At 38.8% G+C, this 19,795-nt stretch overlaps 1 protein-coding gene and 1 non-coding gene across 2 annotated transcripts in view; one reads left to right on the top strand and one right to left on the bottom strand.

The window, feature by feature from the left end:
- The first annotated feature begins 3,151 nt into the window (after positions 1-3,151).
- TRNAG-UCC (transfer RNA glycine (anticodon UCC)) lies at positions 3,152-3,224 on the top strand. Its single transcript has one exon. It is a non-coding gene; the product is annotated as a tRNA-Gly (tRNA).
- A 14,374-nt stretch (positions 3,225-17,598) lies between these two features.
- Positions 17,599-19,795, bottom strand: part of DNAJB9 (DnaJ heat shock protein family (Hsp40) member B9) — a 409,736-nt gene continuing 407,539 nt past the window's right edge. Inside the window, exon 9 of the transcript XR_003006362.1 lies at positions 17,599-17,651. The gene's annotated coding sequence lies outside the window, so the exon portion shown is untranslated. The remainder of the gene's footprint in view (positions 17,652-19,795) is intronic.

Genomic DNA, 19,795 nt, shown 5'->3' with positions numbered 1-19,795 from the left:
GTATATTTCCTAGGTTTTCATCTATACAAACAAGTGCATGGGTTAGGTTCCTCTACAAATAGTTAATTTTATATTTTTGGTTTCACTGTCAGAAATTAACACTATTTCCAAATTCTATAAGTTATCTTCTTAGTTCAAAACTTCCTCTCGCTATTACTTACCTCTACCTTTTTTGCAGTCAAACTAATTAAAATCTAGGTTATCTACACTCTGTCTCCTCACTTCTCAAACTATCACAATCTAGATTCCATCTCTTCTACTCAACTGAATCTCAAACTCAGCATGATTGACAAATAGCTCCTGTTTTCACAAATTAGTGAGCACTATTCAGTCTTCATCTCATTCGATGGCTTGGAAGCTATTTATACCATTGACTTCTTGCTTCTTTTCTTGACTCTTTCAATGCTACGAAAACCAATTTCATAACATATACTCTCATAGTCTTCCTCCTCTCTCTCTTTAGTTACTTTCCAGCGTTATTGCTTGTGGCATATTTTTCTCTGCCTGTCATTTAAATGAGGATGTTTGTTCTCAAGCTACTGATTTTTTAATGCAAATCTGTGTCATCCTAGCTAACAAGATAAACAGAGGAGCTAACTTGAGCAGAGTTCTGAGATAGGCTTTTACTGCGGCTCAAGAGGAGTGATATGAAAATCATTTTTATGAGAAGAGTTATACAGCATGCTAGTACCAATTTATTCAGTGACACTGAACATACTACTTAATCTATTTTTGGTTATGGTTTTTCTATCTTCCAAATTAGTATATATTTGCTTTTTACCTTACTGAAATGCTAGAACATTTCCAAGATGTCTGCAGATTGTTTTTTAAAGCCTCTGAGAATGTGTTATGTAAGCACCAATAAATGAAAATGTTATTGTAGCCATAGCTCGCAAATATTTTTTTAATCTCTAATGTCATTATATGACATTATAATTTGGCAATGCTCACAGTTGTAAAGTGAGTTTTTAGTTTTAAATTTATAGGCATTTACCCTAAAGTATTTCTTTCATTTTATGGTTGTTTTGATTCACATCAAATACTAACAAACATGTAAATACTCTCTTAGCAAAGGTTGTCCTGGCCTGTGATAATGAATCATTATTTTCGGTTATTAAAAACCAACACATCTGGGCTTCCCTGGTAGCGCAGTGGTTGAGAGTCCGCCTGCCGATGCAGGGGACATGGGTTCGTGCCCCGGTCCGGGAAGATCCCACATGCCACGGAGCGGCTAGGCCCATGAGCCACGGCCGCTGAGCCTGCGCGTCCGGAGCCTGTGCTCCGCAACGGGAGAGGCCACAACAGTGAGAGGCCCGCGTACCGCAAAAAAAAACCCCAAAAACCAACACATCTTACTAAAGTAATTCACTAAAAATAAGTTGTAATGTCATCTCTTTTCTACTATTCAAACCATAATCATTAGCTAGATATATTTCCAGGCCTTCATACATAAAGATATATTCCCAAGGAATATGTTGTTGAGTGATATCTCCTTACTGAGTTCTTGAAGGAGAAGACATAAATCACAATTTTATAATCTCAGAGATAAAAGGAGCCTAGAGCTCACCTGTGGTGGTAGAATACCATCATTGCTAGCAGTATGGGCTCTGCAGCCAGATGGCCTGAATTTGAATTCAGTCTGCTATTTTCTGCTATTTAGTATTTACTTAATGTTACTAAACTTGGATTTCTCACCTGTAGAGTTAGTAATAATACCTACACTGTAAGAATTGTTTACATTAAATAAGAATATATAAATATGCATATATATATATATCTTATAACAGTCAGTAGTATATTTAATACATATTAAATACCCAGTAAATGTTAGCTACTACTACTACTATTATTTACTCCAACTCTCAGCTCCTATGTGAGCCCATGCCATTCAGCTCACATGTGGCCATTAGGGAGATCCCACCAGCTCATGTAGAACCATGGATGGTCACTTACGTTTAGGAGATCCAATTCTCTTTAGAGGATCCCGTTGGTACAGTTTTCCTAGTATGTTGTTGTTCCACATCTGTTTCAGTGTCATCAGCTATTTTATACCAGGTATAAAATGAAAACAGTTAAAGAGAGGGGAGCTTATAGGAAGAAGAGAAAAATATTGCTCAATATATATATAATATGATATATATATTATACCTATACTATAGATATAATTATATATTACATATATTATTATAGCAGCTAAAAAAGCAAAAGGGAAAGATTATATTGGCTAACTTCAGGCAAATTTTGGTTTTTACTGGAATTTGTATTTTCTTTGTTGAAATAATAGGGACAGTAAACATATATTAAATGATAAGCATGGTTGCTCTAAAATAGGTTTCTTTTCCTTCATGACTCACTCCACTTAGCAATTTTTCAAGATTCACTCATTCAGTAGGGACCATATTCAATTCAATGTTCAACACAATACATTCTTGTTTTTCAAGAAAGCCTAAATAATCACATGCCATAATTTAAAAAATAGAACTCAGGTTCTTTCTAGAAAAAAATAAAGATAAAATACACTGAATTCTATAACTCTCACCATTGAAGTATGAATCTAAATAAACAACAAAAAAATGTATATTTTTTAATCCCTTGGAACTAGACAATCTCTGTAAATTTATTTTTCCTTTTTATGTTTCCTTTAATAAGAATACTTGCTGCTCCTAAAGGAGAGTTTTATTTCACTTTGGTTTGGGCAATATCAAAAAAATATATGTATATAATACTTGATAATATAAAAAAATATATAAACTATCTGTATTATATCCTCTTGTTCCTTGTCACTATTACTCTATGGGCTTAACGTTCTCTTCAGTAATGTATGCTTTTATAAAGTCAAGAATCATAATAAGCTGTTTTTTGTTAACCAGAACAGTTTTCCCAGTTGACTCGCACTTGGTAAAACCAATAAACATTTACTTTTGGCTTAGAATAAAGGAAATTTTGAAATGTTTTCTAAAATAGCAATTAATACTTCTATTTCCAAAATATTAACATAACATTATTATATGTTTTCTTTTCATCATAATTCTTTTGTTTAAATTGTACCAATATACAGTTTTTCATTTTTCTTTAAAAAGAACAGAATAAGTACCTGATTATATGTGTTCCTTTCAAATAAGAAAACAAAAATAAAATCTATGATGGGAATTCCCTGCCAGTCCAGTGGTTAGGACTCTGCATTTCCACTGCAGTGGGCCCAGGTTCAATCCCTGGTCAGGGAACTAAGACCCCGCCAGCTGAGTGGCTCCACTAAAAAAATAAAATTAAATTAAAAATCTGTGAAAGGCTTACAGAATGAGAAGTATTCATCCAGATATGGAAAAAACTGACCTACTTGTCACTCCATTCCCTACTATAGACTACAACAAGAAGCCACTATTAAAAAAAAGTAATTTATGCCAGATTAAAAGTGTGCTACCAAACGTACTCACCAGAGCACAACTGTAAATATGTCTGTCTGTGTTTTGCAACTATACCTGAATAATTGTGCCCCAAGCTAAAACCTTTTTTTAACTTCTTTTAATAGTGTAACTACATAGACTATTTCTTTTAAAAGAACTTATAGAATCCAAATGAGTAACAAGAAAAGAAAAACAAAGATAAGCCATTACTGTCAGTACCCATATATTTTGACAAAGAAACACAACACTCAATGTTTCTCTCTTCTCTCGACGTCCAGCTTGCTGCAACCTGTTGATGTTATATGCATTTACTTTGTCACGAATTAAGAATGAAAGGGTTAATCAGATGCTTCCATCATTCTCTGTCTAGAAATCCAGGTATAGGCTTTATATATATTTTAGTTCTAAAGAGCTTCCCCAAAACACCTGAGACTCAATCTTTCCATCCATAAATGTCTACTATAGGATTACGCATATTCTTTTCCCTAAAATTTAAGCTGTAGGGGCCAAGAGTTTTATTATTCTGATGGCTCTTTGGTCATGCATCTTTGTCATTCTTTCCTGGAAGAACAATGTGGATCCTTCAGAATCCACTTAAATTGCTACGACTTCTTAAAAAGTCTGCCAAACTCTCTTACTATCACCCTCGGACTCCTCTGAATTACTATGACCCCTTATAGCAATGCTTTGTAACAGCCAATTTACAAAATTATATGTACCGCTATCTTTTATAAGTATATATGTAGTTCCCCTAAGGCCTTATGTCCCACAAGGTACCTAATATGTTTGCCCATGACGGATGCTTAAAAATACTGATGCACTGACTGAATCCCTGCTTTTGACTGGTGTTTGTCTCTCATCGTTGAATTTGTTCTTCTTTCAAGCTGTGCCTCATAAAACATATGCTAGCTTGCTCAAAACATGGCAGGATGGCCAAATATTATATGATGAAACTCAAAGGAATTCAATTTAAACTCTTCTCCCCAAAAAAATCATCGTCTTTGATTACCCTTCAGAAAAAAGAATCTAGTGCTTCATCATGTGTGAAGTTGAATATCCAAAAGTAGGCTTCTTGAAAAAGCCACATGTGTTTATCACATGGGAGAATTAGATTATTAAACTAAGATGCAAATGCTGGAGAGTGCAACAATATTTGTCAACAAACATTTTCTCGGTAGCTAAAATGTAGTGCTGTAATAGAGAGGATACAGAAAAATCCAATACGGTAGTCCCTGCAAATCAACGGATCAAGAACATGCAATGCTATATTTTTTTACGTTTTCCTCTGTGTCTGTCTTGCCCTTCTAACCAAGCAGTTTTTTTCTGGTGAAGAGAATCTTCCATGATACATAAGAAATGTTATTTTAACCAAGCAAGACCTCGTGTGGCCTTTCAGGAGCAGATGTTTCCCACCACCACCCCTGCCCATGTCCTCTGCCTGTCTTTTGTCTGTAGAAAAACTTTAGTCCAAGAATAAATTTAATCAGAGAAGTGAGAAAATGGAGAAAAAAAGGAATTCAGTCAAGCAAGACAAAAAAAATAATAGTTTAGCCATTAAACAATGTTAAGGACCTTAGTTCCTCCTTAAGGGCTGTAGACAATATTCTGAGCCTTGTCCCTTGACTTGCTTTGCAGATACTGAAACCCCCACCAGGTAGAAGTTAACTGTATGATGCCCACAAGCACGTAAACCCCAGAATGATTGGAACCAGAAGGTTGATGATGTTGACTCCCAATTACCTTACCACCAAACAATCAGGAGAACGTCTGGTTGACATTCTTCTGAGCTGGTCACACACCCCACAACCCTCCTCCCTCACCCTGTCTTTAAAAACCTTTCCCTGAAAGCCTTCAGGGAGTTCGGGTCTTTTAAGTACAACCTGCCCCAGAATCCTTGCTTGGCTCCATGCAATAAATGCTGCACTTTCCTTCACCACAGTCCAGTGTCAGTAGATCAGTTTTACTGCAGGCAGGCAAGCAGACCCAAGTTTGGCTGGGTAACATTATGATTATTGAATTTGCTTTTAATGTCTGAATATACCATCTTTCAGAAAAGTACTTGCATTTGGAAAGAGAGAATTTAGTCCAAGCAATAAATGACTCATGATAGATTTTGTTTTATTACTTGCAGTCTACAAGGGGAAGAGGAAAATACTCATTGAACATAACTGTGAGCATTGAAACCAAATACTGGAGGTAAACACCTGCTTGGCCTACAAGTGGCAGAGGCCAACTCAAGGCTACTCCACCTGGTTCAGTTTTATCTCATGCTACCTTCTCTGTTATCATATTGCCCTCGAATCCTTCAGGCACATCCAACCTATCTCCCTGCATCTAGTCTTGCCCTTCTTCTATCCATCTTTAAAGAAAAAAATTCAGAATATGTCACACCCTTGATTAAGCTAAGCACCACCTCCACAATAGTAACAAAGCATGGCCTCTCTCTGCACTTAAAATTCAAGTCCTGATGGCCTATGAGCACTTCCATGATCTGGCTCCTGCCTATCTTCCTGGCATCACTGCAGCTTTACTAACCCTTTTGTTCAACTCTGTCGGCCTTCCTTCTGTCCTTGATCATACCCAGCTTATTCTACCTTTGGGCCGTTTCACTTGCTGTTTGGGGTACCTGGAAAACTTGGCTCAAATTTCATTTCTTCAGAGAAAAGTTTGTTTCTCAGTCTAGAGTCTTTGTATCCCCCAGTGTCAGTCACTCTTTCACATCACCCTGCTTTCCTGTCTCCACAGTAGAGAGCAATATTTAAAACTCACTTAGTGTTTATTTTTGGCTTCTCCTCTTTAGAACATAATCTCCCTGGTCTATTCTCTCCCTAGAGCCCAGAACAGCTCCTGGTGCAGCGCAGGTGCTTAGTGTACATTGCTAAGTAAAGTCCTAGGAGCAGAAGCAACACCGTTTTTCAGTTCTCAGCCACCGAAGTCCCAAGACAAGAACAAGGGGCTGAATTTAAAACAAGGACAGGAGGAGAAAGTTAATTTCTCCTGGGAAGCTATAGAGGCTGTTGACACTCTTCCAAGATTCAGAAGCTATTGTTATTATTTGTCCCCTACACGTTGAAACAGAAAATGTCAGTGAAAATCCAAGATAGTGGGATAATTATGTAAATAAATAAAACATGGTGAATGTATCAATCCTAAGATACTTTCAGTTATCACTCATTGATGTAAAAGGAAGAATCCCTGGAAATAACAGGTGATTCCTTTTATTTTAACATTAAAAAACCTGTGATATAAATGAGTATGTACATGTTATTCCAATTAAATACAAACTACTTATAATATGCATTAATGGATCATAAAATTTCACCTCCAACTAGGAATAACCCACCTTCAAATATGCACACTTGAAGGAAGCTTAACAAGTGTGTCAGTAACCTTTAGTATTAAAGTGTCATTCGCGCTATATTTTCTTGCCTATAATAAATTTATTTCCCTCGTTTCCCGATAAGCCGACTGAATTTCTGGCTACGTTTCTTCCTCTGTCCTGAATAAGCTCCTACTGTTAGGCCCGAACCAGGCCATCCCATCTATTTGCCTGTGACCTAACCCACGTAATCTCACTGGGCTCCTAAAACCCTCTCATCTGAGCTCATCAATGACAGCCTTCTCCTCCTTTAAAGGCACCCTCAGTTTAATCTTCAGGTTAGCTGAGTAATCAATGGTTCAGGTAAAGCTTATTTCGTTTTCATTTTTTTCCTATGTATGAGAATTTTTCAGCTTCTGTGTTAAAGTTGACAAGGAAAGTACTTTCATTTTAGTGCTACATTTTCATCTTTGGCTTAATCTAGAAACAATTTCACTCCTGCAAACAAACCTGGCATATTTATGAACATGAGCAGGTTATATGGTCACCTTTTATAATTCTGTCATGGAGTCAAATTGTATTTTCAAGAAAACAGAAATCTTCCATAGAGCATATGTACACAACTCTAAGCATCCTGAAAATGTGTAGTGTAAGTGAAGCTATTTCTGTTGCATATTTTATCCTTTCTGCAAAAGGAGTTTATGTTTTGTTTTGTTTTTTTGCGGTACGCGGGCCTCTCACTGCTGCGGCCTCTCCCGCTGCGGAGCACAGGCTCTGGACGCGCAGGCCCAGCGGCCACGGCCCATGGGCCCAGCCGCTTCGCGGCACGCGGGATCCTCCCGGACCGGGGCACGAACCCGCGTCCCCTGCATCGGCAGGCGGACTCCCAACCACTGCGCCACCAGGGAAGCCCAGGAGTTTATGTTTTTAGTGGCTGGGGAGATTCTAAATTTAATTAATGCAAGAGCAAGAGCATCATTTGAGTTGGCCATAAAAATGTCCACTCCAGTGACCTTTCCATCTTCTGTCACAAGTGGGAGTGATGGATTGACAAAGTGGTCCTGCACTAAATATTGCCAAAAACAATACCAGATCCTTTTGTGCATATTTACAATACAGTGAATTGAGTTGTTTAAGAAACAACCCTAGAAAGTAAAGGCTTTGAACTTTCCATCTGAAACTATTTTTTTAAAGGGGAAAGTTGAGTCATTGATATGTTGATATGATTTTAACACAGTAATAGTCTACAATCAATTCACAGAGATTATATTCTCAATACCAAAAAAAAGACAGAAACAGTCACATATCAGTCAGTTTGGAACGAACAGTCACACTGTTCGTTCCAAAGAGTGTTTTACCCAAATACTAATCAAAATGCTAGGAACAATTACTATATTTTATGTGGAGCATTCCCTCGAAGGAGCATCTTAAAACATAACGGACTCGAGTATTCACATCATCCCCTCAGGAATGTAAACAATGCCAACATTCGTTTTTATTGTTTTGATGTTAACAATCACTACTATTGGTATTACCCTAACAACTGTAATAATGGTCATTTCTCTTCACCCTTCAGAAAACACGAGTAAAAATGAGCCACACAAGAGAAAGCGGAATACATCAAAACCTTTCAGAGCACTTCATGAGGATGCCATGTCGGAGAGGGTGAGAGAAGGAGTAGGAAAGAAAGAGGCAAAGACAGAGAAGTGTGAAAAGAGAGAGAAAAATATTATTAAATACTATGAAAAATTTGGATACAGGTAGAGAAAGAGACAAATCATATGTGTGTCAAGAAAAAGGAGAAATACCATTTTCAGCTTAGGGGGAAAAGGCACAAGAAAGATATAATCCTAGCACTTTTTCCTTCTACAACAATTTTCTCCTCTAGGATAAAGGCTGGAAGCCTAGAGTTTGTCATGTCCAATAACAGAGAGACCTTGGCTAACCCAAAGATCACATGCTACTAGTTTCATGCAACTCTTAAGTTCCTAAAAATGATATCAACAATACCTTCCAAAACACAGCGATTCTCAGCCTAATCAGGCATCACGCTTCCTACGTATCAAGCCTAAAATCCTACCATTATGTTTTATTAAGCTACCATGATTTTTAAAAAGAGCATGAGGTTTCACATAAGAGTGGAAAGGACTGTGCATAATGTGATAGACAAGAACCAGGAGAAAAAAGAGTAACGCCTGGGGAGAGGAGATACAGAAGGCAGGCACCTTTCGATATGGTGAAAGGTTACTCAGAACCAGAGACCACTGAGAGTGAGCACTCGCTGTGAGAAAGAACAGAACCTCTAAGAAGGAGACCACAGGTAAGTTCTATCTTCCATGTTCACCAACAGAGTAGTTCTGAAGCACAAGAAGAAAGTGTATGGGAGAATAAAGCCGAGTTCATGAAAGTTATCCTCTTACTTTCCATAATATTCACACATGAGCCTCTCCTCCAGAAGTTTCTTATATGGTCCCATTTCCTCAAACTTGCAAATAATAGCAATGTAAAATGTCAAAACGTTGATTTTTACATATAATAACTTAGCAAAAATGTAATAAGCACCTGAGTATCTACTCTAGGCTTGATACTGAAGATAGAAAGGTGACCACAAGTGTGGTCTCTCTCCTTACAGAATTTTAAACCTAGTGAGAGTAAGAAAAAAGGTGAGAGTAAAACACAGCCCCTTACATGAGAGGCGAGTGCAGGGTCCCATGGGAACACAGAAGAGCATCATCAACTCACACCAGGGAACCAGTGAAGACTTCCTGGAGAGAAGTATGCATAAGCTGACTGTTAAAGAATCAGTAAAAGTTATCCCTGGAGAGAAAGAGGGACAGGGACCCTAGATTGCGGGAGTGTGATGCACTCGGAAAGTATAAGTGATTATGGTTTAGATGGAGGAGTGCCAGCAGTTAAGGCAAGAGCAATTACCCATGGGGCGGAATAAAGAAAGAATTTTCAGGCTAACCAGCAAATCTGTTCTTTATCCTGGGTATACTGAAAATCACTGTAGATTTTTTAAAATCAATTTTGAGGTATAATTTATGTACAAGAAAGTACACTCATCTGAAGCATATAATTCAATGAGTTTTGACAGACATTTAAAGATGTATAAATACAACCATAATTAAGGTCAGAACATTTCTACTACCCACCCAAATTTCCTCAAGTCCCTTTGTAACTTATCCCTCCCTCCCAACCCAGCCCCAGGCAACCGTTAAGCTACTCTTCTCTACAGATGAGTTGGATTTGCAGGTGTGGAATAAGAGGTCGTTCCCAGTTTGAGGCTCACATGAATAAAGCTGTTATAAAAATACCTACGAGTGGAATATCTGGCTCATATGGTAGGCATATATTTAACATTTTAAGAAACTTCACGTTTTCCAAAGTGGCCATATGATTTTATATTTGCGCCAAACATGTATGAGAATTCCAGTTGCTCTACATCATCTCCAACGATTGGTAACTTTCTCTACAGGGGTAACTTTCCATTAATTACCTGGTCTCCATAGCTTCCTACTCTAACATGGCTCAATGATGTCTTTTCCAGTCTTCCGTTATTAATGTCAACTTAAGACTTCTGTCTAATAATCCTCAAAATGTCTGGGTATTCCTCTTTCCCCAGGGGACATTTACCCAAGTAAATGGATATAGGTTCTTTCGGGGAAGGACTGAAGGCATCATTAAAATATTGATATATTTTTGCCATGGTTATATAGAATCCTTCCTCCTGTGGACATTGTCACTTCATTAGTCAGTGGTCTCTGGGTCTAAAACATGTCTCAGGCACCTGGGAAAAAGTTCATGGCTTTCTGTTGGGGAAATCATCCTCAGCTTATCTATCCTTGCTACGTTTAGAATTATATACCAGTATTGTACGAGAGTATTTAGTTGCCTACCTATTTTGTCCCTAGGGATGCCATGTTCATTCAAGAACTTTGGGAAGTTTGAGCCAATATTTCTTTAAGTATTTTTTTTTCTGATCTGTTCTCTTCTTTCATTCCACATTCTGATTGACTATATTTTAAATTTGTTGAAAATTTTCCACAAGTCTCTAAGATTTTTCTATTTTTGATATAGTTTCTGTCTCATTTTTAGATTTTTCCCCAAATCCAATGATTCTCTCTGTCAAATTTATTATGCTACTAACTAGTGCAATATTTTTAAATTTCAGATATTATACTTTTCAGTTGTAGAATTTTTGTTTTGATCTTTTTATATTTTCCATTCATCTTCTGAGACAATCTTTCCCTTCATTACTTACTTGAACATACTTATAAAAGCTACTTTAAAGTTCTTTTCCGAAAAATAAAAATATGGATCATCCAAGGGTTCACTTCAGCTGATTGTTTTTTCCCCTGAAAATGGTCACATTTTCCTGTCTCTTCATATTTCAAGTAAAAATAGATTTTATCCTGAACATCACAAAATTTATGTTGTGGAGTCTCTAGATTTTGTTACATTGTTCTGAAGAATTTTGTTTTAGCAGAAAATATAGGCAATTAACTTGGTTAGAAACAAACTTTAACAACTGTTTCAACTGCAGTGGATGGCAATTCAAATCTCAGTTAAGTTCTTTCATTTTTAGCATCACTGAATCTATCCTTACAGGTGTGATCTAAGCTAGCTAGACATTGGGCAGAGTTTACACATTACTATGGGTACCCATGCTTTTTGACAAATAAATGAAATGCTCTGAATTTCTCTCTCTCCTTTGGCCTTATCTTGACATTCTTCCAGCTTGCAGCAACCTGTTAATGTTACATGCACTTACTTTATCACTAATTAAGGAAGAGAGAGTTAATCAGATGCTTCTATCATTCTCCATCTAGAAGTCCAGGTATAGGCTTCATATATATTTTAGTTCTAAAGAGCTTCCCTAAATCACTTGGGACTCAAATTTTCCCTGCAGGAATATCTATAGGATTACCCATATTCCTTTCCCTAAGATTTAAACTATAGAGGCCAAGAATTTTATTGATCCCGATGGCTCATTGGTCATGAATCTTTGTCATCCTTCCTTGGAAGAACAAAGTGGATCCTTCAGGATCTAGTTAAAGTGGTACAATTTCTAGGAAAGTCTACCTGACTCTCTTATAATCACCCTCAGGCTTCCATGAATTTCTCTGAACCTTTCTGAAAACGTTTCATATCAACCAATGTACAAAATCATATGTACCATTATCTTTTATAATTTTATGAGTTTATACATACCTGGGGTTTCCATTTTCAGGCTCTCTCCTTTCTGGGATGGTCCCCTCACTTTCCTTCAGCTATAGCTGCCATAAGTTCTGTCCTCTGATTCCTCTGGTCATGAAGCTAGTAGGTGTTCTATGGATGTTTCAGCTGCCTTATATCAAGACATAATTTTCATCCCCAGGCTAAAACCACAAAAACAGAGAACTCACCATTTGCCATTCCTTTTTTCTAATTTTTGCCCCACTCCAAAAAATCTGTAGACTGAGTTTAAGGTATCTGTGGAATATGCAGTTGGAGATGTCAAGTTTGAAAATAGATGGGCCAAAGCTGGATTGGGTACCTCAAACTATGGAGGAATTTTTCATAACTAAATTCTCCCTTGCCTTTATCCATTATTTTTTTTTATTTTTATTTTTTTTTTGTGGTACACGGGCCTCTCACTGTTGTGGCCTCTCCCGTTGCGGAGCAAGGCTCCGGACGCGCAGGCTCAGTGGCCATGGCTCACGGGCTCAGCCGCTCTGCAGCATGTGAGATCTTCCCGGACGGGGGCACGAACCCGTGTCCCCTGCATCGGCAGGCAGCCTCTCAACCACTGCGCCACCAGGGAAGCCCTATCCATTATTGAAGAAGAAAGTTTAATAATCAACTTTATAGTCCACCTTAAAATTATGGACAGCCAAGTGAAACTTTATCAGAGATGCATCTGAGCATATGTTGGGTGGGCTTTCTAGTGAATATTTTGCTTTCTAATTAAAAAAAAAATAGACTCAGCTGTTTATTCCTTCCTCCATGTTCCCTTTCTGGATGTCATGCCAGGAGATGTAGCATCCATTGCATGACTAGGAAGCAATAAGCATGAAGACAAAAGCCAATATGCTAACAATGCTGGAGCAAAAAGGCAGGTGGAATTTGGATCATTACTGACTAGAAGGTCTTCTGCAAAAGCCACAGATGGACTATCTCTGGATTTATTATTCAGTAAGTGGGAAAAAATACGCACTATTTTTTCAGCTGTTTGTCAGATTTTGTGTAATAACTGATACTTTCCTAATTGATGCCATAAATATATAGAAAACAACTCAAGAAAGATCTAGGCAGGAAAGAAGTCAACAGGGTAGACATAGCAGTTGAAGCCATGGTTTGAATGAGATCACCAAGTGAGAATATTATACAGTAAAAGGAAAACAGGGCTGAGAACAAGCGTTGGAGAACACTGGCACTTAAGAACAACTGCTAGAGGAAAGAAGCTGCTGGAAAAAGATATATGACTATAAGGAGAAAGAATAAAAAAGAGAAAAGGATGACCTAGAAACCAAAAGAGGAAAAAGTAGGTGTCAGTGTTCAAATGCTACAAAGTAGAGCTAACCAAAGCACAGGAAAGGGTCCATTAAGTTTGGTGATATCAAAGTAGAGCATATTAGTAAAACAGAAAACAGGTTCTAATAAACCTGGCTTGTGGATAATCTGTTTCTCAGCTACAAACTGGACTGCACCAATCACCCCAGTAAATGTACCTGTCACGGTAGGCTGCTGGTCGCAGAGCCGATCCTGAAACGGGATGTGGATGGATCATTGCTCCAACTGGAAATACAATTCAAAGTGCAGGCTCTATGGAAATGAGGACAATAGGGTCTTTCTTAATATGAAAGGCAGCATATTTTATATCCCTTAAAAACAAAAGTAACTGCTTAAGTTTAGAATGATCTACCAAGTGGGCAACAGGGTGGATTTTCTTGACCCTTTCACTTTTAAAACAACAGCAAGATGCTAAGGTTTAATACCTGCCTGGTTCCCTGCAGCTGAGACACAGGCCTCAAGCATGCTTTGAAGATGACAGGCACTTGAGTCAGTGATGATATAGGTACAGAAAGGGAGAAGAGGAGGGGATAAAATGGAATCAGTGAAATATAGTGAAGAAAGGAACTTATTAAGCGCTCTTTTCTTCTTCTTGTCAGTAATCAATAATATGAAAATATTAGCACAAGGCAAATAAGAAAAGTTATAAAAAGGAACAACAGATGTAAAGAGTGATTAAAAGCGAGGCAGACCAACTTTCAATGTCTAACTTAGCACTTAGGGGTCTTCAGAGCTGCAGGGAACATTCTTTTTTTCTTTTTATTACTATGGAATTGGTAAGAAGGACTTGAAAATGCATGTGAGAATTTAAAAGTCTTTCTTTCTTTCTTTCTTTCTTTTTGAGAATTCTTTTAACCTAAAGAAGATGTATGGAAAATCCAAAAAGCAATTAGTAAAAGTAAAAAGATGGTTACGAACAATTAAAATCCTTTCTGCTTCATTAACTTTTCATTGTTAAATGTTCTCACTGATGAATGCCAGGATGAGACATTGAATAATCTCTCAAATAGCATATATATCAAGAAATGAATTGAAGACAAAACTAAAGCAAGAGAACCCACAGAATAAGCTTATTAACAACATGACATGGGTAAAAGGCTCAGGTTAAAAGTGTATGTCTCGGTCACCAGGGGATGGGGGCGGGGCAGGGATGAACTGGGAGACTAGGATTGACATATACACACTACTATATATAAAATAGATAACTAATAAGACCTGCTATATAGTACAGGGAACTCTACTCAATATTCTATAATGGCCTATATGGGAAAAGAATCTAAAAAAAAAAAGAGTGGATACATGTATATATATAACCAATTCACTTTGCTGTAAACCTGAAACTAACACAACATTGTAAATCAGCTAGACTCCAATAAATTTTTTTTAAAAAGTGTACATCTCTATTTTAGCGTCCCACTGGGAACTTTGTGCTCACAAAGCTATATATGTGGGGTTACATGCATTCTTTACATTTTCCAAATACATTCCTCACCAATGTAAATACAGTACAGATGAACAGGGCAAGATACATAATTTGCAGGGTCTAATACAAAATGAAAATCTGGGGTCCCTCGTTTAAAAAGCAAGAAAAAAACAATGCCTCTAATAGTATTAAAATATAATTTTTTCCTTTCTTCTTGTAGTCTTTCTCTCAACTTGTCATATTGTTTAATATTTGCTATTTAACATAATTGAAACTTTTTTAAATTAAAACTTTAAATGGAAGAAATTTTATCATTCACTTTATATTATGCAATGTCATTTTAAATGAAAACATGAGAGAATTTAACTCAGTTGCAGTATCACAAAATTATGTAATTCGTATGTCTTGGTTAGTACATGTATATTTCATTCTCACCAGAACAGCAGAAACATTCCATAAAATTAATTTAACTGGTTTTATTTTACTTCTTTTTAAAATTAATTTTTAATATTTTTAATTGTGGTAAAATAAGCATAACATAAAATTTACCACCTTAACCATTTTTAAGTGGATGGTTCAGTGGTATTAGGTACATCTATATTGTACAACCATCACCACCATCTTTATTTCCTTTCTTGATAAGCATACATTCTACTGACACTCTACACTGGCTGACTGATGTGTAAGGAAGAACTAAAAGGAGAAGGAACTGGAAGCCCTATTTTTCCTTTTCCTGTCATTAATTTCAGTGTAAGTGGTTGGCTAATGCAAGGAAGTAACACAAGTAAGAAAGGGCCTGGTAGAGCTCTGTGGCTGTTTCTATTTTTCAGAATGCCATCATGGCCTTCTTTCTGCATTAGAGACAAGTCTTGGTTCAACCGGGAAAGTGTGGTCTCTAGGGGCAGTCAGTAAATGCCTCCCACCCCTTACTCAGTCATAGTCTTAACATCTTACCTCCTAGTGGCTTTGAGCAATACTTAACCCCCAAATATCTTGGAATTCCGCGTCTTATTCAAATAAGGCAGCAAGGAGCACAGGAGGTGCATATTATGCTTATTTCCAAGCATCTCCTCCTGTGCTCCATTTTCCCTCAGCCTTGACTTATAAACCACAAGTGAAAAGACAAAGTGGTTAAGAATTTCAGCGGGCGACAGCAGGACATTTAACCAGGTGCCAGGCTTTACCAGAGCAAGGCCCTGCGCAGTGGCACAGGTCAGATGCCCAGGAAGCGGTCGCGGCCGACCAGAGAGACTGAACAGGATGCAGAGTCACCACGTTCACAGAGCACTTTACAGTTTACAAAGCACATCTCATTTACCTCACCTGTCACATCAGTTCCGCCTGCAGGTGAGCAGCTGATATCTGCTGTTCAATTAATTAAACAAGGAAACCATTAGACTGAGGCAGCTCTACTGCCAGCACAGCAAACATAAACCAAAATCTAAGCCTGTAAACATGCCAAAGTTATGAAATTGAAGCGCTAAGAAACAATCAATCACAAAGAGCAAACTAGGCTTTAAGCTATAGCCAGGCAAACTCCTCCACTTTCTCTGAACTTGCTTAACCCTGGCTCCCGTCCTTCCCCTGGCCACCTAGCCACTTCCTGATTGGCGCTGCCCGTTTCAAATCTGTTCTTGCTCAAATAAATTCTTCACATGTTTAATATGTTTCAGGTTATCTTTTAACACCTCTTACAGACTAGAGAGATGCCTGATGAGCCCAAGTTCCGTGGCTAACTGGGGGTGGAATGTGGACTAGAAGGGAGCATCCTGGTCTCTAGTTAGATCCTTTCTCAATGACCTTTCTCCTCTAAGAGCTGTCAGACTGCAAAGGGAGAGGCTACACTTGTCCTGTCCTTTGGGTGCGCTTTCTGTGCAATCCCAGAGACAGAAAAAGCCACGGGTTATGGTATATGGGATATGTTAGTGGCAGAAGGGTTAAAGGAAAGAGATGATCAGAGTCAGGAGAAGCCACTCTGAAGTCTCCCAAGAGGACAGAGGCTTTGCGGGAGGATTCAAAGTGAATACTGAGTAGAGGCAAAACCTGTGTGAAGAAATGTCGTCTCCAAGAAAAGCAAGTGAGAACGAACAGAGAAATAGGAGTAGTATGGGAAGGTCACGATTTGCATGCCTACATGAAGTGTCAGCTGAAGATGCCGTCTTTGGCATAAATTTCTTTAATTTAATTTTACAAACAATCTGCTTAAAGCCATTTCCCTCCATCATTTATCTAATTAAATCAGTGGTCTCCTTCTACACTCCTTTGTTCTAAAAAACAAACATCCCAAATCTAGGGGAAAATGGCGGAAGAGTAAGACGTGGAGACCACCTTCCTCCCCATAGATACATCAGAAATACATCTACACGTGTTAACAACTCCTACAGAACACCTACTGAACGCTGGCAGAAGACCTCAGACCTCCCAAAAGGCAAGAAACTCCCCACGGGACTTGCCTGGTGGCGCAGTGGTTGAGAGTCCACCTGCCGATGCAGGGGACGCGGGTTCGTGCCCCAGTCCGGGAGGATTCCAGGTGCCGCGGAGCGGCTGGGCCCGTGAGCGATGGCCGCTGGGCCTGCGCGTCCGGAGCCTGTTGCTCCGCAGCGGGAGAGGCCGCAGCAGTGAGAGGCCAGTGTGAAGCCCCTTCGCGGGCGGAGACTGCGGGTGGCAGAGGGGGAAAGCTTCGGAGCCGCGGAGGAGAGTATAGCAACAGGGGTGCAGAGGGAAAAGCGGAGAGATTCCCGCGCAGAGGATTCCCGCGCAGAGGATCAGGGCCGACCGGCACTCACCGGTCTGAGAGGCTTGTCTGCTTACCCGCCGGGGTGGGCGGGGCTGGGAGCTGAGGCTCGGGCTTCGCTCGGAGCGCAGGGAGAGGACTGGCGGCGAGAACACAGCCTGCAGGGGGTTACTGCGCCACGGCTGGCCGGGAGGGAGTCCGGGAAAATGTCTGGACCTGCCGAAGAAGCAAAAGACTTTTTCTTCCCTCTTTGTTTCCTGGTGCACTATGAGAGAGGATTAAGAGCGCTTTTTAAAAGGAGCTCCAGAGCGCCAGCCGCAGCTAACAGCACAGACCCCACAGACGGAAATAAGACACTAAGGCTGCTGCTACCGCCACCAAGAAGCCTGTGTGTGAGCACAGGGCACTCTCCACACCTCCCTTCCGGGAAACCTGTGCAGCCCGCCACTGCAGGGTCCCAGGATCCAGGGACAACTTCCCCGGGAGAACGCACGACGCGTCCCAGGCTGGTGCAACGTCATGCCAGCCTCTGACGCCCCAGGCTTGCCCCGCACTCTGTGCCCCTCCCTCCCTCCGGCCTGACTGAGGCGGGGCCCCCAAATCAGCGGCTCCTTTAACCCCGTCCTGTCTGAGCGATGAACAGATGCCCTCCGGCAACCTACACGCAGAGGCGGGGCCAAATCCAAAGCTGAACCCCGGGAGCTGTGTGAGATTTTGCCTGTATAGCTTTGCTTTCACCATTTCTCCTAGGGTTCTTTCCGTCCATTTTTGCTTTTTTTTACTTAAAAAAATTTTTTTTGTTCTTAATAATTATTTTTTATTTTAATAATTTTATTTTACCTTACTTTATTTTCTTTTATCCTCTTTCTTTCTTTCTTTATACTTTTTCTCCCCTATATTCTGAGCCGTGTGGTGGAGACCCCAAACACAGTAAGATAAGCAAAATGAGAAGACAGAAAAACACACAGCAGATGAAGGAGCAAGATAAAAACCCAACAGACCTAACAAATGAAAAGAAAATAGGCACTCTACCTGAAAAGGAATTCAGAATAATGATAGTAATGATGATCAAAATCTTGGAAACAGATTAGAGAGAATGCAAGAAACAATTAACAAAGACCTAGAAGAACTAAAGATGAAACAAGCAATGATGAACAACACAATAAATGGAATTAAACATACTCTAGAATAGACTACTAGAAGAAACAAAGAAGGACACTACATAATGATCAAGGGATCAATCCAAGAAGAAGATATAACAATTGTAAATATTTATGCACCTAACATAGGAGCACCTCAATACATAAGGCAAATACTAACAGCCATAAAAAGGGGAAATCGACAGTAACACATTCATAGTAGGGGACTTTAAGACCCCACTTTCACCAATGGACAGACCATCCAAAATGATAATAAATAAATACAAGCTTTAAATAATACATTAAACAAGATGGACTTAATTGATATTTATAGGACATTCCATCCAAAAACAACAGAATACACATTTTTCTCAAGTGCTAATGGAACATTCTCAAGGATAGATCATATCTTGGGTCACAAATCAAGCCTTGGTCAATTTAAGAGAATTTAAATTGTATCAAGTATCTTTTCCAACCACAACACTATGAGACTAGATATCAATTACAAGAAAAGATCTGTAAAAAATACAAACACATGGAGGCTAAACAATACACTACTTAATAACAAAGTGATCACTAAAGAAATCAAAGAGAAAATCAAAAAATACCTAGAAACAAATGACAATGGAGACACGACGACCCAAAACCTATGGGATGCAGCAAAAGCAGTTCTAAGAAAGAACTTTATACCAATACAATCCTACCTTAAGAAACAGGAAACACCTCGAATAAACAACCTAACTTTGCACCTAAAGCAATTAGAGAAAGAAGAACAGAAAACCCCAAAGTTAGCAAAAGGAAAGAAATCATAAAGATGAGATTAGAAATAAATGAAGAAGAAATGAAGGAAACAATAGCAAAGATCAATAAAACTAAAAGCTGGTTCTTTGAGAAGATAAACAAAATTGATAAACCATTAGCCAGACTCATCAAGAAAAAAAGGGAGAAGACTCAAATCAATAGAATTAGAAACGAAAAAGGAGAAGTAACAACTGACACTGCAGAAATACAAAAGATCATGAGAGATTACTACAAGCAACTATATGCCAATAAAATGGACAATCTGGAAGAAATGGACAAGTTCTTAGAAATGCACAACCTGCCATGACTGAATCAGGAAGAAATAGAAAATATGAACAGACCAATCTCAAGCACTGAAATTGAAACTGTGATTAAAAATCTTCCAACAAACAAAAGCCCAGGACCAGATGGCTTCACAGG

This window comes from Neophocaena asiaeorientalis, unplaced genomic scaffold (assembly GCF_003031525.2).
Source record: "Neophocaena asiaeorientalis asiaeorientalis breed wild unplaced genomic scaffold, Neophocaena_asiaeorientalis_V1.1 scaffold314, whole genome shotgun sequence".
NCBI lineage: Eukaryota > Metazoa > Chordata > Mammalia > Artiodactyla > Phocoenidae > Neophocaena > Neophocaena asiaeorientalis.
The sequence above is the reverse complement of the archived record's forward strand: the minus strand, read 5'-3'. Positions and strand labels throughout refer to the sequence as shown.